Genomic DNA, 22365 nt, shown 5'->3' on the forward strand with positions numbered 1-22365 from the left:
GATCATGTGAGGTACCTAATAACTCAATAAATACTATTTCCATTCAACCTAGCCAAAGTTGACCTCCACTGCTTGCTAAAAATACAAAGTCTAAGCTAGACAGAGAAGAAAGTGAAGAGAAGGTAAGAATTAATAGACTAGGGGGTGGGGTGTGGATGAAGAGGTTAAGAAGTGAAATATCTCTTTGGGATTAAATGAGATCAAAGGAGAGCACCCAAGTCGGCTAATCTCTTTATCAAAGAACTTCTACCTAGTATAACAGCCTTTAAAGAGGGAGCTAATTTCACATTAAGAGAGCCAACTTCAACTAGACAGTCTGGTACATCTACTGGGGAAAAAACTTGGAGCTAGGACACCTAAATTAAATCCCAATTCTAACTGTACCAATTTGTTACCCAACCATACAAACTCACTTACCTCCCTAGCCTTCTAAAAATGTAGTCCCTTGAACATTTCAAAGGTTCTCTCTAGCACTAAAATCGATTGGAAATTTTATTACTGGAATGGGTTAAATCTTACTGCTATATACCTCCTTCCAGTAGAAGGTCCCTTTTATAATACTCTTTAACCTTACAATTACTGTTCAATATTTTGACCTCCCTGTTGAGGGAAGAGGTATTATGGACTGTATCCCCAACATCTACACCAATGCCCAATATCTAACTAAATAAAGAAGAAGTTTGTTGCTAATGAGACCTGCTTTTTTCCGAATTATTTTTCACCTGCTTACTAAAGAAAAATACAGTATCAACTTAAATAGGCCACACTCCTAATAGCCAAAATCTAATTAACATTTTAGTATGTTTATATTTTATTCTGATAAAAATAAAAGCCCTTAAAAACAGTTTAATATTTTTACATTTTTTCGTTTACTGTGTCACTGCATCCTGTTTTCCTGGTTGCTTTACAAGAAAATTAAACAATAATCTTTGCCAACTGTATGGCATAAATAGGCACTTTTACTAGCCTACAAGCTAGTGGCTACACTTGTACAGCTACCATGTATTACTTACCTAATCCCTGATCACTAGTTACATCAGGTTTCAAATGTGGTAATCACAACAAAATTTAACTGCTAAATGCCTTAGGTCTCCACTAAAAGTCCTACACTTAACAGACAAGAAGATGGACAGAAGCAAAAGCAGTTTGAATTTTCAATGAGGCAAACAAAAACAAGTTATAGTTGGTCCAGATTTGCATTCTTAATTCAATTGTGCTGACATAATTTTGTCCAAAATCCAAACCACAGGAAGAAAAAATTATTTTTTTCACATACTGCATACTAATTCTGAGATAAATTAGGAAGCGATCAGATATTAGGATTTCTGTCTCCCCCCAAAACAAGCATCCCTTAAGAAGCCTGCCACACTGCACAGCTCCGAGAGAGGACCATTCACATCACAATCTGTATGAATAGCACCCCCTGAAGCTGTGCAGGGCAAGATCCTAAATACTTTGGATTAAAGAATAAAACCAGTTTAGCAGCTGTACAAATCAGCTTTATTGTTATCTAACTCAGGGAAAATTGATTATACTAAAATCAAAACAATTCTAATAAAATCACAATGTATTATTTACCTCAAATATACCATTTCCCTACCCACTGTTGACAAATGGGCATTGACTGTGCTTTATAAAGATCTTTGTCCCATTTCAGGGGATTATGTTTAAGGTCATCTATTTTATGGAACTAATACATAAATGATGAAGTTTACCCACACTGAGGAGATACTCATTCTTTCCCAATTCACAGTGAAGCAGCATCTTTGCAAATCAGAAAGCAGTAATAACACTATAATGCTCAGCATTACGATAGGCTCTCCTCTGCACTCTAACCCTCTCAACCACCCTAGAGCTAGACTAATGTATTAAAGAGATAAAGAAGTAGAAGTCAAGTAGGCTGTACAAGCTAGTACTTGGCACAGCTGTAAGTCAAGCCCAGAAAGCCCAGCCCCCCATCCTGTGCTCCTACCACATATATCCTACACACCTAGTTCCACATACCCAAAATCCTTCTGCTATGGAGAATTAGCAAATAGATCTAAGACATATAAGACACTAACCATTATTTTGCCCACAAAGAAGCATTTCTACCATTTTGAAAATCAACTGTCACTTAAGAGGTAAGCAATTAACTAGATGCTAATTAAAAAAGCAAGAGTATTATTGGGCAGTAGGAGTGCACTTTCTGCAAAAAGCTATCCCTTATGCACTTTCCCCCATCTGACTCCCCAGCTACACTAGTCCCTATAGGTCAAGGCCAAGGTGTAGCATTTGCAGCCCTAATAATGAGCACCACATAGTGTCTCACCTTCCATACTGGCTGAATGAACATATCTACTACTGAAGTAAGTCCTAGAGAGGAAAAATATACATATATTGACAGGTAAAGGGGGATTCAAGAACTTCCAAAAATGGTAGGCCCAAGGCTTTAAGGAGCCAGACAGTGGCCATAAATGGCCAGGAGTAGGCAGAAAAAAGGACTTTTTAAGGCTTTAAACCCAATCTTTATGAACTAATTCATACTTTTGCTTAAAAGCCTTGGCCTGGAGGAGCACTTGGGTGGCTCAGTGGGTTGAACGTCGGACTTCAGCTCAGGTCATGATCTCACGGTTCCTAAGTTCAAGCCCCACATCAGACTCGCTGCTGCCAATGCAGAGCCCACTTCAGATCCTCTGTCCTCCTCACTCTCTGCCCCTCCCACGCTCACGCTCTTCCTCTCAAAAATAAACATTAAAAACAAAAAAAGAAAAAAAAAAATCATGGCCTTGATATCTTCCTTACAAGTTGTGCACTTAAAGGACCAAACACTAAGCACCAGAGTATCAGGCTTAAGTTTCTTTTGCGCCATTAGCAGCTTTGATGATCTAATAATCATTTTTGTCGAGTTTAATAATGATCATTTGCTCAATACCAACTGGCTGATGTATTAAAGATTCAGTTTTCTACCTCAAGGTTTTTGGAACAATTTGAAATGAAACTTCTCAAGAAACCAAGGTTAGAAATTTTAATGTTTCACACATTATCAATCTGGTTTGAAAATTAAATAATCTCAAAAGATCCAGCTGGAGTATATAACTCAGTAGACATTTTATTCTTCTGTGATTTCAGATGATTATTTTGTCCTGTGCTACTGAGCCAGAGAAGGAAATGACCCAGACAACTCAGATTTTAATGTAACTGAAATAACCACAAATTTACATACCGAGGCAGACATATTATATGACAAAGTATCTGTGTATAATACTGGGTCAGATTCACCCACTTCATGTGGACAGCTAGTCTCTGCAATAATGCAATATGAATGCTGGACTTAGGGTTTGCTAGCAGTGTGAATATATCATGTAAAACTGCACCTAAACAACAACAAAATTTCAAACAAAAATAACAAAAGCTTACAAAATTATAAAATAATTGATTTATGTGGTCCAATAGTGGTTTCCTTGAGGAAAGTAATTAGATGACTGAGACACAGAGGTGGGGGACACTTCAGTGAGTATCCTTTTGATTTTGTAACACGTGCAAGTGCTACTTACCAAAAACAGCAAGAAAAAATGTTTTTAAAATAAAATCACCCGGGGCGCCTGGGTGGCGCAGTCGGTTAAGCGTCCGACTTCAGCCAGGTCACGATCTCGCGGTCTGTGAGTTCGAGCCCCGCGTCGGGCTCTGGGCTGATGGCTCAGAGCCTGGAGCCTGTTTCTGATTCTGTGTCTCCCTCTCTCTCTGACCCTCCCCCGTTCATGCTGTCTCTCTCTGTCTCAAAAAAAAAAAAAAAAAAAAAGTTAAAAAAAAAAATAAAATAAAATCACCCAAGGAAATTGAATTAAGCATTTTAAGTAACTCTATTCTGAAAGTGGCAATGTCTCATTATCAAGAAAACCCTTAAAACTCAGAATAGACAAACTTTTTAAGTTATTTAGTGTTGTGGAGAAAACTGGCTCTCACATACATCACTTGTGGGATGGATTACAAGCTAACCCAATCTTTAAAATTTCACATCTTGGAATTTATCATAAGGAAACCTGTGGATGTGTTCAAAAGTACACCTCCAGAAATGACCACACCAAAGCCTATGAAAAAAAGATGTTGTTAAAGGTAATGTGTAACACCAAAGAAATATACCCCCTATATAAAGTGAAACCGCACTTCAGAACAGTCTAATCTTTTAATTAAGTGTTGTGCTGGGGTGGAATATTCCAAATCTTAATGAGATGTTGGTTTTACAGCTGTTGTCAAAACTTAAATTTGTACACTTAAAATGGATGCATCACTTGTATGTAAATTCTACCTCAATAAAGTTTATATAAAAGGAAAAAGAAAGTGTAGTGTGTGTCTTGAGCATATTGAGGGCAGCAATTGGGTCTTAATTTGGGTAGACAGGGCTCTTTATTCACCTATTTGTTGAGACTTAGAGGCAGGAGTTACACTGATCAAGCAGTTATGAATTTGAGCAGTGGAGCAACACAGGAAGAAAGAAACTAGAGGAAAAACACCAAGAGCCAAGGACATGGCTTATGACCATTGGCTGCTTAAACTCCTAACTCTCCAATAAAAATCACTCAACTTGCAAAATGCTTGTAACCACACAGTGGATTCTTTTATGGAAACTGTTGAAAGGGCTGAGCCGTGTGTCTGAGTTAACAGCAGGCAAAAGGAAACCTCAAGACCTTCAACTACTTGATAAATGGTCAAACCTTAGGAAGGATACTGGCTTTTCAGAAGCTAATGAATTAGAAAGCTAGATAAATTTAGTTAGAACTCCAAGGTGTAGGGATTGACACCAGAATTAATCCTTAAAACTGACCTGGTTGTTCACACATGTTGTTTCATTTAAGCCCCAGAACCACCTCTGGAAATGTACACAAGTGACAGAACATGGATAGAAGCCCACTTCCGGTCAAGGGCTCTCTTTACACTCAACAGTTAGAACTTCGAATCCTCAGCATCCAGCAGTGCTTCACTCACATCCACACACTCATGTTAGGTGAATGACAGAGTCAGAACTATAAGGTGTATCAGAGCTAAAAATACAAAATGTTTCTTCATTTGTTCTCATAATATATGAAGTGTCCTTAGAGCTGATGCAGAGAGTCACCAAGGATAAACTGCGGAAGTACCATTTGCTTTGGCATTTTTCTCTCTCTAACCCTGCTTTCTTCTCTAACATCCTAGCTTGAAGACACGCAGTTCTGGTCTTTCCTGAGATTTGAAGGTTGGTCCAAAATACAGGGGAAAAGATTCAACTGATTTGAAACAAAGGCACTTCTCTATAGTATATGTTGCTTACTTTTTTAAGGTTATTTATTTATTTTGAGAGAGAGAGCACGTGTGCACGTGCAAGGGACAAGCAGAGAGAGGGAGAGAAAAAAAACCCAGGCAGGCTCTGGGCTCTGTGCTGTTAGCGTGGTGCCCAATGCAGGGCTCAACCTCACGAACAATGAGATCATGACCTGAGCCGAAATCAAGAATCAGACGCTTAACCGACTGAGCCACCCAGGCACCCCTATATGTTGCTTTTTAAAAATCCTGACTGTCAAATGGTGTGTATGTTGGAGGAGGGGAGTTGCAGCAGGGGTCCCCTTACCCTAAGTGTAATTGTCCTATCTCCCTTCAGATGTCTACATCCCAGCTGGGGCCCCTCAACCCAAGTTTCTAAATTTTAACAATTTCAATCTTTTCTCTGTTTTCTTCCCAGACTTGTGAGTGGTACCTGCTTCCTATTCTACCACCACAATACCTTAAAGCTCTCTTTTCACCCTTTCAGTCAAGTAACACTTTTTAATTATTATTTTTGATAGAGCGCATACGTGCACGCACAGGGGAGGGATAGAGAAGGAGCGGGGGGAGAGGATCCAAAGCAGGCTCTGCACTAACAGCAGAGAGCCCAACTCCAGGCTTGAACTCACAAACCATGAGATCATGACCTGAGCTGAAGTCTGACACTTAACCAACTGAACAACCCAGGTGCCCCCTGGTAACACATTTTATCTGTGATAGTTCCCACATGTTCACAGAACTGCCAGAGTAAGGATTAGTCCAGCTGCCTGCACACCACTTAGTACCACCCCAACCTCCCACTCCTGCCCTCCACTCTGCAAAGGATAAAAGGACAGCTGGGAAGTAGAAGGGCAGTTATGCCAGTTAAGGAAATGCCAATCCTAGAGGGTGCCCATGCAAGTACTTCAGGCCCCTACATGTTTGGGAGCCCTTCCACTGGACATGGGTAGAAGCCACAATACCATATCTAACAACTAGAATCAAATAATCAAATTCAGTATTCAAAAGGTGGTTTACTCAAAAACACTAATTTGAAAATATATGCATCCCTGTTTATTGCAGCATTATATACAATAGCCAAAATATGAAAGGAGCCCCAGTGTCCATCAACAGATGAATGGATATAGAACATGTGGTGCCTGTGTGTGTGTGTGTGTGTGTGTGTAGGTGATGGAATATTACTCAGCTATAAAAAAAGGGAATGAGATCTTGCCATTTGAGACAATCATGGATGGACCTAGAGAGTATAATGTAAGTGAAATAAATCAGATACAGACAAATACCATAATTTCACTCATATATGGAATTAAAAAAACACAACAAACAAAAGGCACAAACAGACAAATACAGAGAATAAACTGATGGTTGCCAGAGGGGAGGAAGGTACGGGGATTGAGCAAAATGGGTGAAGGGGAGTGAGAGACACAGGCTTCCAGTAATGGAATAAGTTATGGGAATAAAAGGTACAGCACAGGGAATATAGTCAATGGTAATGTAATAGCTTTCCATGGTTACAGACTCTAGTTACACTTGTGGTGAGCACAGCATAAGGTATAAACTTGTCCTAGTCACTATGTGGTAACACCTTAAACTAATGATACATTGTGTGTCAAATGCAATTCAACATTTTTTAATTTTTTTTTTAACGTTTATTTTGAGACAGAGAGAGAGAGAGCATGAACGGGGGAAGGGTCAGAGAGAGAGGGAGACACAGAATCTGAAACAGGGTCCAGGGTCTGAGCAGTCAGCACAGAGCCCGATGCGGGGTTTGAATTCACGGACCGCGAGATCGTGACCTGAGCCGAAGTCGGACGCTTAACTGACTGAGCTACCCAGGCACTCCGCAATTCAACATTTTAAAAATGTGGTTTACTGGTAACAATGTATAGGTTTCACAGAGGTCAAGACCAACACTATACCAACTAAGATCCACCATTCCTCACTTTTTAAAGCAGCAGACCACAGCTAGATGCCCTTCAGAGAACAATCTGATGATACGTGCTCAACGCAAGCCATACCCAAATGTGAACAACCCACTTTCATAATCTGGCAAGATTTCTGAGATTCCCAACCCCTATACGACCAACTTCTCCCCAGCCACACTTCTCCAATACCCCTGACAGAAGATTTAGAGTCCAGCAATACTCTGAGGCAACACCTTCACATCTATGGGACTCAAATGAATCTACAGAAAAAGGTAAACTGCAGATAACAAGATTAAGAGAACAATCCTTGGGATCTCCCTGCCAGAGGATATAAATAAATATCCCTTCTCAGTCTTTCTCAGTTCCATTATAAAGCTTTTTCATTACAGATAAAAACAAGACTCTTAATACTGAGTGAAGTGGGCAATATTTCTGTACTTTGCAATTAATCACATTTTTTCAAGATACTTGTTTTCCAACCAAGGTTGTGGGATTGATTCTACGATATAAGAGGCAGCATGATAATGTGAAACATGCACAATTTTATAATTTTTTAAAATGTTTATTTATTTGAGAATCTGGGGGCAGGGGCAGAGAAAAGGAGAGAATTACAAGCAAGCTCTGCACTGCAAGGTCTCTTGGTTAGTCAGATCATGACCTGAGCAGAAATCAAGAATCAGATGCCTAACCAACTGAAATACCAACGTACCCCACCAAGATACCTCATAATTTTATCATTTTAAAGTGAATCTTTGGACTTGGAATACAACCTGTTTGGGGTCTTAGAGAAAAAATAACCTTCTTTCTTCCCCTTTTTCTTAAATTTATTGTGTTTCTACCCCCCCCCCCGCCATACACTTGCTTTCATTTTACTAAAATCAAATATTAAATTATTCTCTGACTACAGATGCCAGCTATTGGCAAAATGAAGTGGCTGACATATACCAAGCAGAAAGAATTAAATATTTTCAGTGCCATAAACAGAGAAAACGAACTATAATCAGTACAAAGAACAAACATACTCAGCATAATACTTGTAATGTTTAAAAAATTAACATACATAAATCATAACCATAACTGGCCTGATGATTCAACTCAAGAAATAAAGGACTACTTTGGAGTAAAGAAGTATGTGTGTGCACGCTAAGAATATTAAAATTGCTATAACTTGATTACTCTTAAGATGGAACGTATGCTAGTTTTACTTTCTTTTTTCACTGACAGTAGACTAAAAGAGCTGCATTTTTTAAATACATACCTGTAGGACACAGGGAACGAAAGCCGGCTCACTGACTAGGACTTGGTTCTTGGCAGTCAGGGTCCCACTGCATTCTAATACAGGAAAACCTGCTAAGGTAATCCCTACAATGAGGGGCCAGCATCAGAATTCTCCAACACTTTTGTTTATTGTCCTGTTATGACTAATCAATTATTATCAATTAAACAGCAGAAAACAAAAAGGCTAGTATGTATGTGAACCATCAGAGCAAGGATCTATATAGGCTTTTTAAAAAAGTATATATGGTGCTTAAAACTTTGACCCAGGGAGTGCCAACTATTTTATTTTTCCAATGGTTACAAAGAGCAAATTAAAATATTTTTTCATAAGCTTTAAAAAAATAAGTAAATCCTGCCATTTGCAACAATAAAATTATGCTAAGTAAGCCAAAAGACAAATATGCATGATCTCACTTATGTGTGGAATCTTTAAAAAGAAAAGAAACAAACAAACCCTAAGTAGAATAGAGGTTACCACAGAGGCTAAAAGGTGGAGGAAAAGGGAAGATGGTATGAATCAAAGAATAAAATTTTTCAAAATAAGAAAAAAACAGAAAGTAAAAATTTTCAGTTATAAGATGAATAAATTCCGGAGACCTAATTTATCACATGTAACAATAGTACCGTATTGCACACTTGGAATTTGCTGAGAATAGATCTCAAGTGTTCTGACCACAACAAAAAAAATAACTATGGGAAGACCTACGTTTACATGTTTGTAGTAATCATTTCAAAAGGTATACATACACATATCAAAACACCATGCTGTACACCTTCAGTGTATACAATTTGTAAAAAAGAATTTTTTTAACATATCTTTTCCCTGTAATTAATGACTCAACAACAGGACCAACAATGGGTTTTCCAGAGTGCTTCAACAGGATCCCAGAAAACAAAGCAAAGAACTTAAATTTGATCCCTGATTTTCTTTTCATGGAACTTACAGAAATAACAGAAAATAGTATTTCTAGTTCTAAACCACAATCTACTTGTTATTAAGAACATTCCCAGGAGAGCAGAGGAAACAAACCCAAACAACACAGAATGCTGGGCAGTCACATTTGATGAGGGATGCTTCCTTGCAAACATGGCATAATCCAGAAGCCAGAAAATACATCATTTTGGCTGGTAAACAACATCACTATCGGAGGTTGTATAAGAAAGAGGAGACAGGAAGGAGATGCCAATGAAATAAGATGAAAAGGCCAGCTGGTCAAAAAGTCGTATATGCCAAGTTGAAAAGTTTGAACTCCATCCTATATACAGTGGAGAGCCATATCACATCAATGTTTTTAGAATGATGGTGGGGAAAATGGGGAGAGAGGGTTGGCAGTGAGTGAAGACAGAGAGAGGAGTTCTGAGATTGCAAAAACAATCAGGAAATGATGAATAAGGGCCCACAAACAAAGACAACTGGAAAGAGAGAAGACAGGAATGGGTTAACAGATGCCAGATACATTTGTCAGGCTGAATCAATCTGCATGTGGAAGAGAAACAAGGGGAGGAAAGAGAAGGAGTAAATCTCAGGCAACTGGGTTAATGGTGACATAATAAAGAGAAGAAACACTAGAAATGCTGACTCACGTGAGGGGAGACAGCAATATGAATACATTTCATTGTAAAAAAAAAAAAAAAAAAAAAAAAAAGGTGATTTTAAAATGTCTGCAACATTATCAACAACCAATCAATAGCCAAACTATCGAAGAGCCCAAATGCCCACTGACTGATGAATGGATAAAGAAGATGTGGTATAGGGACTCCTGGGTGGCTCAAACAGTTAGGCGTCCGACTTCAGCTCAGGTCATGATCTCGCAGTTCGTGAGTTCGAGCCCCACATCAGGCTGTGTGCTGACAGCTCAGAGCCTGGAGCCTACTTCGGATTCTGTGTCCCCCTCTCTCTCCGCCCCACCCCTGCTTGTGCTCTGTGTCTGTCTTTCAAAAAGTGAATAAACATAAAAAAAAAAAAAGATATGGTATATATATACAGAACATTACTCAGCCATCAAAAAGAATGAAATCTTGCCATTGGCAACAATGTGGATGGAGCTAGAATGTATCATGCTAAGCAAAATAAGTCAGAGAAAGACAAATATCAAATGATTTCATTCATATATAAAATTTAAGAAAAACAGATGAACATATGGAAAGGAGGAAGAAAAGAAAAAAGAGAGGGAAACAAACCACGAGAGATAATAAGAGAACTCTGAGGGCTGATGGAGGGACATGGGTGGGGGATGGGCTAGAAGGGTGATGGGTATTAAGGAGGGCACTTGCTGTGATGAGCACTTCAATGCACGTGATCACTGAATTATACTCCTTAAACGAATACTGCACTGTATGTTATTTAACTAAAATTAAAAAAAAAAAAAAAAAAAGGAAAAAAAAATGTCTGCAAGACATCTAAGTGGAGATAAAAAGTAGGCAGTTGGAAAGACCTGAAACTCTGCACTAGATTTTGGAATAATTGATCGATGTGGACTGAAACCAAGTTAAGCAAATAAATGTGTTCAAAGGAATATATAATGAGAAAAGGTCCAAGGAGACCCCAAGAGAACATAAACATTTAAAGAGGCTTTAAAACTTTCAAAGCTGATAGGATGCAGGCCTGCATATTAGTTATACTAGAAAACTATACATTTATTTCAGAATACTGCTTACTACTCAGCATTTTAACATGGGGCGGGGGGAGGGATTGCCTAAGATCCAGTTTAAAAGCCAAAAGGGAAAATCAGTTCCAGGACTATGCGATCATGGCCTTTTCTCACTGTTTTAAATTCTGCCCAAAGGGATCAAATAATCACCAAGTTTTAAAACAGGAATTTGAGGGGCGCCTGAGTGACTAGTCAGTTGAGCATCCGAGTCTTGATTTCGGCTCAGTTCATGATCCCAGGGTTATGGGATCAATCCCCTCATTGGGCATGGAGCCTGCTTAAAATTCTCTCTCTCTCTCTCTCTCTCTCTCTCTCTCTCTCCCTCCCTCCCTCCCTCCCTCCCTCCCTCTCCCTCTCCCTCTCTCCCTCCCTCCCTCCTTTTGCCCCTCCCATGCTTGTTTTCTCAGGGAAAGTAAGTGACTTGGCCAAGGTCACAAAGTTTCTTAATCCTTGAGATAAGAATAAAAGTCAGTGCTGATCCCTAACCATTGTTCACCAGCATTGGCTTAATTTTCTCAATGTCCAGCAATCAAATCTAATCTTTAAAGATAAAGATTTACTACCTTTGACAATTTAAAAACACAATAATGGCTTAGAAGGCTCAAGAATATTTCTTAAATGTTCTAAAGCAATGCAGGTTTCAAATGTGACTAGTTTGGGGGAATAAATACAGATTACCTACCTGCTGAAAGTACTGCTTTGTTTCATTCAGCACTGTCGTTTCTTAAAAGTTATTAACTTAGAAAACTTCAGCTAAAAATTTTCAAAGGGAATGAAGTACTGACATACACTGCAATATGAACTTTGAAAACATGCTAAGTGAAAGAAGCCAGACACAAAATGCCATGTATTATGATTCCATTTATATGAAATGTCCAGAAACAGATGAAACCAGAGAGACAGAAAGTAGATAAACAGTTCTCGGAGGCTGAAGGAGAAGGGGTGAATATTAACTGCTAATGGGTGTAGGGTTTCTTTTCGGGGTGATGAAAATGTTCTGGAATTAGTGGTTATGGCTGCACAACTTTGTCAATTATTAAAATCACTGAAGTGTACATTTCAAATGGATGAATTTTATGGAACACGAGTTATATCTCAAAAAAATAAATGGAGCATTTAGGTTTTTCCTTCCATATTCAGTAAGATTTTAGTCACTCAACCTATGAACTGAAGACTAAAATAGCAAAAGAAAATGAGGAGGAAATAATTCTGTATTATTTTATTATACAACATACTCAGTATATTAATTGAATGTTTATAATGAATATACATTCATAAACTAGACTTCTGGAGAAAAAAATTTTTCAAATTAAGACTGCATTTAAAATGTCTGTGGTCCAAGCAAAGAAGTGCTGACTCACATTACAGCTTTAGCACTGCTCAAGTATCTTCCTGGAGATTTTGAGATGCCTAACCTGAAACGACATTCTACTCTCCACACACACACCCCCACCTCACTTTTCTACTTAGCCTTCAAATGTGAACTCAAATGTCATTCTAAAAACTCTTTCCCTAAACCAGTCTTGAAGGTTTCCCCACCCCCAAACTGTCATGTCTTTGGCGTTTCCATTGATGCCGTGCTTTCTACAAATGAGAAGGTCCTGGCTATGTGACTTTACTTATATCCTGTATCTCCCACATTCTACCCATCTTTACATTGAAGTGGAGCACACACAAGGCCATTGTTCCTGCAAAATGCCCATAAAAACCATCTGGAGATCTTAAAACATAACAACAACAACAACAAACCATGCTAGGCTGGTATATGTCAAATTTATGAATGCCCCGGATAATTCTGATGTACAATCATGAACTCAGATCATAAACAAGTGTTCACAGAAAATATCTTCTAGTTTCTACACCCATACACCAGCAGCCTTCCTAATGAAACTGGGAGAAGATTCTGACAGGAAACAGGTGAGGTTTGGCCAAGTATTCACAGATCTCCAATCGTATCAGTGGTAGGAACCTGAATGGAGCTTGCAGCACTTTCAGCTTAACCCTTTCCTGATGGGCACCAATAAAGACAGGGTGGACAGAGTGCTTTATTTGAAAAAATGTAAAGGCAAGAAACTGCAAGCTTTACAGCTGTAAATCACTGTGCCTCCAACTGTAAAAAATGACTTTTCTAAAAAGCCAAAACAAGAATTCTAGTATATGCAGGTGTGTAGGGAAAATTCTACTGGAACAGCACTTTTCCCTACTCTCTCCAAATGAGAGTGAGGAAAACAGTCAGACACAAATATCCACCGTGAGTTGAAAACACAAAATTCAATTTAATGTATAAATGAGTGTAATAATTCTAATCTATTTTTAGGCTTAATGAGTGAAAAAAAAAATTTTTTTAAGTAGGCTCCACTCCCAGCATGGAGCCCAACGCAGAGCTTGAACTCATGCCCCCGAGATGAGCTGAGATCAGGAGTTGCATATTTAACCAACTAAGCCACCCAGGTGCCCCTGGGTGAAAATATTGTTTAAAATTAACATTAGAGACGCTATGCTCTGATGCAGTGATACCTCAAATGTATTTTGCTAGTAAGAAATAGCAAGAAAGAAGGGAATAGCTGCTCTTTAGTTCCTTCTCACCAGAACCCCAAACTTCCCCAAATGCAAGGATTCAGAAGGGCAGGAGAGGAATATACCACCCCAGACCAGAGGCATTCCATCCTATGTGAAACTATTACTAAACAGGGACTCACTTGTGCAAAAGCCTCTAATTAAACTGCAATAAGGAGACTTCTGATGAAAAAGAAGAAAGCTAAGCACTTAGACTCTGCACATGAACATGTTTTTCCACTTCATCTGTCCAAATGATAAAATATAAAAATACATACAGTGCCAGTTATTATCGAGGGGCAGATAAGCTCTGGCACCTTCCATCTACAGCACCTGCAGTCTATAGATTTACACTGCAGAGGTTCGTATCACAGTTCCACCAACCATTAAACACCTCTGTGCAGGCTTCTATATCTGTAATGCAGGACTAATACTAACATCCATATCATAGGATTGCTGTTGGAATTAAATAAATTAATGCATGTAACATGCTTAGAACAATGCATCATACATAGTAAGTGCTCAATAAAAGATGTCTTCCTTACATAATAAAAACCGTATGACCAATCTCACTTCAAGAACAGTTGTCACACGGCATTCTGGTGAATGATTCATACCCTAAGTCTGAATTTAACAATTCAAAACTTAACAATGCTTTCTTTGCCCAACAGTTCTTGATGTCAACTCTCTACACGTAGTATTTGGACACTAATAGTTCTTGTGGGAACTTGATAATTATATATAAGACCCTATCCATCACACATACTGGATTTCTGGAATATGCTATACTTTTGTGCACTTTCTCCCTCTCCCTTTCTCCATCCAGCTTTCCTACCTGCTATTCCATCTACCCAAACTCACTCCCTCCTTCTCTTCAACTTTAATAACATTCTCTCATCCTTACTTTCCTTGACCCTCAGACTAGGGTAAATCTCATGTATATCTTCTCTCACAACTCACCTCACCTAATTTCTTGTTTCATGACGTGTTTGTTAAACAGGGACTGTCTTTAGACAGGGATGTCTTTCTTGTTCACCTAGCTTAGAGCTAAATATGCATTATGCATTTCAATAAATGCTCATTTAATTGAACTGAAACATGCCTTAAGAATGGATTTTTTAAAAAGGATAATAAAAAGGCAGACAAATTGCAATGTTATGGAAAAATGAAATTCGGCATTGGGCTCTTAAATAGCTTACTAAAGTCACTTTTGTCCCTGCCCTATTTTAAGGGGTGAAGTGGATGGTAATGTCCTTAAGGGTCATAGAAACACAGACTTTATGGGGACATTTTACTTAGAATAAATTAAAACATCTTTAAAAGTTGTGAAGAAATAAAGGCACCCAGTCTCAAAACATAAAAATAACATGTTATGCTTCCTTCTAGTATTTTCCTGATATTGTACAATGCCTTCAGTTACTAGACTGCAAAGACTTTGAAAATAAAAAACAGATTTGCCCAAAACAGACCAAATTACTGAGAGACACATACTGAAAACTAAGAGTTTAAAATCTCAACAGGAAATAGCCAAAAAGCAAAATATGTCAACATTAGATTCTGAAACCAATGTCTAAAAGCACTTTAGAGACACTTGGCTGGCTCAGTCAATAGAGTATGTGACTCTTGATCTCAGGGTCATGAGTTCGAGTCTGAAGTTGGGCACAGAGATTACACTTATTTATTTATAATAAATAACATAGGAGGACTTTTATAGTTGAATCCTAATAATTTAGAAACATCTGAGTTGTAGGCCAAGTCAGAATTATAAAAATTTTGATCTCTAAGTATCCTCAGGGGATTTTAGAATAGCTACAACCAGGACTTTAGCAAATATACAATACCCTGAATAGTGTGGTACAGCTCTGAAAGACAAAGAAGTCTTTCTGTTGATTCTCTGAGGGCTCATCCAATCACATAATAGTTTCTGCCACCAGAGATGCTAGGACCAGTTCTCAGACTATGGTGATGTTACATCAGATCTAATCCACAAATTAAAAAGAACTATTTAACATTAAAAAAAAAAAAAGTTCACTTAGGAAGCATTTTTAGAAATTGCTAAGACTTCAGGTGAAGTTAACTGATTCCCTATTATTCCACCTCCTAATTTATATATTCATGCTGATATCCTTCATACCCTAAATTTGCAAAGAAAATTTTAACTATATAATAAAATACAAGTCCAACTCATCTTTCATACAGGAGTATTCTTGATATAAAATTACTGCATACGCCTTTCAGATCTATTTTGTTTTTGGAAAATGAAATTATATAGTAATTAGGCACCTGCATCAAAACTGTGATTACTACAACTGTAATGCCCAAAGCCCTGGTGGATGCTATCCTCATCTCCTTGTTTCTGTATTTCTCTAGTGCATACGTATCTGTAACTCATGATAACAGATTTAAATGTTATGTTCACAATCCATACTACCTGAATCTGTAGCACAACTTATTTTCTTCTTAAAACCACTTACACACAAGTAAACCATCCTATAAGGTATAGAGGGGAAAAGCAAAGATACCAACTTGTAAGCAGAATCCTAGTTATCCAACTTCTTTGCCTACAGACCCATCAGAGAATGAAAACAATCGGCATTCTAACGTGTAAAACTCTATGCCTATGAATGGTCACAAGTGTGGAAAAAATTATGAACTTCTGCTAACCAAATGCATATTTCTGATGCCATAATTAGTCAGCATGGTGGATACTCAGGCAATGCTTGATAACCTGACAAAACTCAGTTTCTATTGTGGGAGAGCTGATCAACCTGGACTGAAGAAAGTGCTTGACAGAGAGAAGCTTAAATAACACCAGAGAGGCGCCTGGATGGCTCAGTCAGTTAAGCATTAGGCTCTGGATTTTGGCTCAGGTCATGATCTTACAGTTTCATAGGTTTGAGCCTGCATCGGGCTCTGCACGGACAGCACAGAGCCCACTTCAGATTCTCCCTCTCTCTGTCCTTCCCCTGCTCATGCTCTCTCAAAATAAACTTAAAAAATAAATAACTATTTTTAATTTACTTTCAATTATGCCCACATTTCATAATCAAAACATTAGGCAGTATATTAAACAATATCCTTATAACCTGAAAGTTTAATCACTACCAAAAGTAGTCCAGGGATTCTTAACCTGGAATCCATGGAGACCAAGATGATTTACAAATAAGCTTGTCAAGAATCTGAATCCCAACGCACCTGGGTGGCTCAGCTGGTTTAACGTCCTGACTCGATTTTGGCATACTCTACGGGGCAGAGCCTGCTTGGGATTCTTTGTCTCTGCCCCTCTCCAGCACTAGAATGTGCACACTCTCTAAAAATAAACGAACTTAAAAAAAAAAAAAAATCTGAATCCCCAGAAGTCACCCGCAAAAGTAAGGCTTATTTTCCTAGGATGGTCAGAAAATTCTTAAATTGGGACAACAACCAAAAGAGCCAAGAATCACACTGTTTCTGGTCAAATATTTACTATAAAAGTTTATCAGTTTCCTAAGGATGTTTTAATTACATATAACAAGTCCATCCTCATCACGTAAGATTTCATGGCTTTTTTTTAAATGGGGAAAAAAACATTATTGAACTTTCAAGGCTTAAAAAAAGGGCCAGTTTCCTAAATAATTTTTCTTAGTAAAAACTACCTTATATACTAGAATAGATATCCAATGATCAAATGAGTGGCTTTTAAATAGTGCTGGGGGAGGGGGGGCCTGGGTGGCTCAGTTGGTTAAGCACCATACTCTTGATTTCAGTTCAGGCTGAGCTAAGCATGGAGCCTGCTTAAGATTCTCTCTCTCCTTCTTCCTCTGCCCCTCCCCTGCTCACGCACACACACAAGCACGTGTTCTGTCTGTCCCCCTCTCTCTCTCTCCTCTCTCAAAAAATAAATAAGGAAAATAAACAGTGATAGGGAAAAAGTGACATCTGTATTTTTAAAAATCAAAATTATTAAAGTAAAAAGTATACACAACTCAAGCCTAAATGCAGAGTCAGATCACATCAGGTTTTTAAAAATCTGGAACCAAACCTCACCAACAGAAGAATAAAAATCTAATCTAAGCAGGTTGGTTTGCCAGGTTTTAATCAAATAAGTCAACTCCTTGAGTAAGTTAACTACTGTTTCTTAAGGCTATATTTTAGTTTTCATAATTTATTTTGAGAAGACAAAAGAACATCACTCAATTTTTTTTATTTTTTTGTTTATTTTTGAGAGTGAGAGAGAGAGACAAAGACAGGGCATGAGTGGAGGATGAGCAGAGAAAGAGAGAGACACAGAATCTGAAGCAGGCTCCAGGCTCTGAGCTGTCAGCACAGTGCCCGACACAGGGCTCAAACCCACAAGCCACAAGATCACGACCTGAGCCAAAGTTAGACACTCAACCAACGGAGCCACCCAGGCACCCCAAAAGAACATCACTCTTAACGTAACATGTAAATCTGAAATAAATTTTTGACCAAGGCCACAACGACAGATCTCATTTATCTGCCCCCAAGTAACTGTAATTCTTTATGACGAGTAGGTTAGGGAAGACCTTTTATTTTAGGTGTCTTTTAATGGGATTTCAAGCTTTAATTGCTCAGTCACTTTGAGAGACTAAAAAAGCTCTGGCCCAGGAAAAGAGAAAAAAGCAAATTCTAAAAATTCTAGCAAAACATGAAACTGCCAAGATTCACTGTAACTCACATGTGTACAAAATACCTCTAACTATGAGACTATTACAGCACTGTTTGCATGCAAATTTGGAGGACAATCTAAAAGTCAGCAATAAGGTCTAACCATACGGTTCCACAAAGAACCCCTTTAAAAAAGGAGTCACCCGGGAGTGCCTGGGTGGCTCAGTCGGTTAGGCATCGGACTTCAGCTCGGGTCACGATCTCATGGTTTGTGGGTTCGAGCACGGCATCAGGTTCTGTGCTGACCGCTCAGAGCGTGGAGGCTGTTTCGGATTCTGTCTCCCCCTCTCTCTCTGCCCCTCCCCTGCTCGCTCTCTGTCTCAAAAATAAACATTAAAAAAAAATTGGTCACCTCAAAGATGTATTGGTTTGGAGGGAATAGACTAAGTAAGGTATTAGCAACAGGAGGAGGGGAACAAACCTACTATATACATACCAAGTCTCTCTGTCTTTCTGGAAGAACACAATAAAAATAATGGTTGTCTGGGCAGGAGAACTTCAATGCTGAAGGACAGAGGAGAGTATTAATTTCTCCATATACCCTTTAGAACCTTTCAAGTGCTGTGCTCTATGTATGTATTCCCTATTAGACAGAATAAAAAATTGACTTACTTTTCAATGAAGTAGAGATTAACTTTTAGCTCACAGATTGACTTTTGGCTCAGACACTGAAGTTTAGATAGAATCTACTAAGCAATAACAATGTCAAGTTATGATATAGCATAACTCTCCTAAAACGTCTTCCAGAAATTAAAGCACATTCATTCATTCAACCAACAGTTCAGTGCCTACCACATCCTTTAGATATTAGAGCAATGCCCAAGTCTTCTAAGAATCCCTGTCTTCATGGAGATTTAGTAGGAACAGAGATAAATGGTATAAAATATAACTTCAAATAGTGATAACTGCTACACAGAGAGGGAAATAAAGGGAATAAAGAGGAACTACAGAGAAGGGGGAGAGGAAAACTGTGTTTTGAGATGACACGTGAGTCAAGAACTGAACAATAAGCCAAAACACGCAATGCAGTAAACAGAAGGAAAGCCCTGTGACTGGAACAAACTTAGTCTCTTATTGTTCAGTATTGTTCAGCAAAGCAACAGTGTGGCTGCAGTGGAGTGACCCAAGGAGAGACACGCAGGAGATGACCTCCGAGGTAGGAAGATGTAAGGCAGACCTTGAAACTAAGCGGGGGTGGGGGGAGTCAAGATTTTATTCTAAATGTGATGGCGAACCTTTGTAGAGTTCTGAGAAGGGGAGTGACATGATCTGTATTTTAAAAGGTAACACTAGCTGCTGCTTAGGAGGCTAATACAGTAGACTAGGCAGCAAATGATAGAACTGAAAAGTGGTTTCAGAGAGATGAGTAAATGTGTCTGATAAAATATGTCTGGGTGGATCAGTAGGTTAAGCGTCTGTCTGACTCCTGATTTCAGCTCAGGTCTTGATCTACGATTTGTGAGTTTGAGCCTGCTCGGGATTCTCTCTCTGCCCTTCCCATGTGTGTTCACGCAGGGCGTGCATGCACATTCTCTCTCTCAAAATAAAATTTAGGGGCGCCTGGGTGGCTCAGTGGGTTAAACCCCTGACTTCAGCTCAGGTCATGATCTCGTGGTTCATGATCTCTTGGTTTAAGCCAAGCCCGGCGTTGGGCTCTGTGCTGACAGCTCAGAGCCTGAAGCCTGCTTCAGATTCTGTGTCTCCCTCTCTGCCCCTCACCTGCTCACGCTCTGTCACTCTCTCTCTCAAATATAAAATAAACATAAGAAAAAAAATTTTAACAAACTAAAAAAAAAAGAATATATTTTGAAAGTTAAGGGGCACCTGGGTGGCTCAGTCGGTTAAGCGGCCGACTTCGGCTCAGGTCATGATCTCGCGGTACTTGAGTTCGAGCCCCGCGTCGGGCTCTGTGCTAACCGCTCAGAGCCCGGAGCCTGTTTCAGATTCTGTGTCTCCTTCTCTCTGACCCTCCCCCCTTCATGCTCTGCCTCTCTCTGTCTCAGAAATAAATAAACGTTAAAAAAATAAAAATTAAAAAAAAAAAAGAAAGTTAAGTGCCTAGAGAATTTGCTAGTGGATTGTATAGGGGAATCTGAGTGGGACAGTAAATGTGTGAAGAGTAATTCAAAAAATCACCTTATATTTGTATAGTTATTTACAGTTGTCAAGGTATGTTTACATACATTATGTAATTTCATTATAATAAGAGGCAAGGGAAGGTCACACCAGGTCAAAATCCAAGTTCTGCCTCTTGCCAGTTTTAAGGCCCCAGGAAAGTCATTTGAATGATTTCTAGACTATAAAAGGTAGTCTACTTCACAAGATCAAGATCTGCAAGTATCAAAAGGTTCAAGAATTTTGCAAATGTAGGGGTGCCTGGCTGGCTCAGTCAGTGGACATGCAACTCTTGATCTCAGGGTCGTGGGTTCAAGCCCCACACTGGGTGCAGAGATTACTTAAAAATAAAAAAAGAATTTTGCAAATGTAAATAATGACCAGTTGGAGGTAAACAGCATCCTATTATTAGCTGTCCACCACCACCACCACCGTCACATTCTATATGGAACCTTGTATTGTGGTTGACAGAGGAGGCAAACTTAAAAAAATTTTTTAATTAAAAAACAAACATTTTTGCACTGGCTGTTATATGTAGGGGACGAATCACTGGATTCTACTCCTGAAATCATTACTGCACTATATGCTAACTAACTTGCAAGTAAATTTTAGAAAATTAAAAAATAAATTCATTAAAAACACTTTTACTGAGTAAAGGAAAATATACATAACAACAGGCACTAGGAAAAACATTACAGGCTTGTAATCTTTCCTAGGAATTGGAGAAAACAGTTCTTTTAAGATAAGCTATAAAAGGCATTGAAGTTAAACCACTTAACTTTTACAAGACAAAACTCAAATCAAGCCCCCTTAATAGAGATGTGCTATCCACAAGATACTGTAAAATTATGATCATGAGTTATCACTGTCTTAGTTAAATAGTAAAATGAAAATACCTAGTGTAAACTAAATTATTGTGTGCCAAATGAACTAAATTATGAGGACTTCAATTCACTGTCATAAGTCATTTCTGTAACTTCATTAAACAAAGTTTCACAGAATTTATTTTTCCATCCAAGGCTTTTGTATTACTGCAGAATATGTCCAGAGTCAAGCAAACTGGAAAAGAAAAAAGTTAAATCTTTAATTCATTACGTGTTCTGGAGAATTATCTTGAATATCAATTCGTATTATGTAGTTGATGACCCGAATACAGAAAACAAAAATTTAAATGAGGGATCCTCTATCCCTCATTTTCAACTGGGCCTCAATAAACATGATGGGGCCACGTGAGAAAAACTACATCGTTAAGAACCATCCAGTGCACACAGCAATTAAACTGCCTTGTGCAGAATCTGAGACAAATCCATAATACAACAAATTTCTCACTATGAAGGTTCACTTTATTAAACTCCAGCATACCATGACAATCTATGCTACTTCCCTGATTTCTAAGAATTTCTACCACATAAAACGTCTTATTTCTCCAAATCAAACACCTTTTAGGTTAGAGATATCCTCGCCATCTCAGATATATTTAAGTGCAATTGCACGAAGCACTACACAATACATCATCCTTCAAAAGATCCTGGGCTTGCTATGAATCTCCCCGCAAACTTTGGAAGAACAAACCAGGCTATGCCAAGGAAACGATGCTGCAAGTTAGTCACTTTAACTCGCATACAGAGGTTCTGAGGTTCTGAGCAATAGAGGTTCAACGAAAATTTTGGTTAAAAATGACAAGAAAGTTCAAGGTTTTGTTTTTGTGCACTGCAAGAAATACTGCACATCTGAGGACCTGATATTACGTAAAGAATTTACAAAACAAATATGTCGATTTCCATGCTTCCATATGCATTTGTCAAAGTGTAGTATTTATAAAGAGCCGAAGAATGGTTTAAAATTAAAAGTGCATAAAATCAAGAGGCAAAGGATTTCAGTCTCCCATACCTGCG

General features: G+C 38.5%; 1 protein-coding gene across 1 annotated transcript in view; it reads right to left on the minus strand.

Moving 5' to 3' along the window:
- UBE2N (ubiquitin conjugating enzyme E2 N) overlaps positions 1-22365 on the minus strand; it is a 38641-nt gene that overhangs the window by 15132 nt on the left and 1144 nt on the right. The gene's annotated exons all lie outside the window — the stretch shown is intronic.

The sequence above is a fragment of the Leopardus geoffroyi genome, chromosome B4 (assembly GCF_018350155.1).
Source record: "Leopardus geoffroyi isolate Oge1 chromosome B4, O.geoffroyi_Oge1_pat1.0, whole genome shotgun sequence".
NCBI classification, from domain to species: domain Eukaryota; kingdom Metazoa; phylum Chordata; class Mammalia; order Carnivora; family Felidae; genus Leopardus; species Leopardus geoffroyi.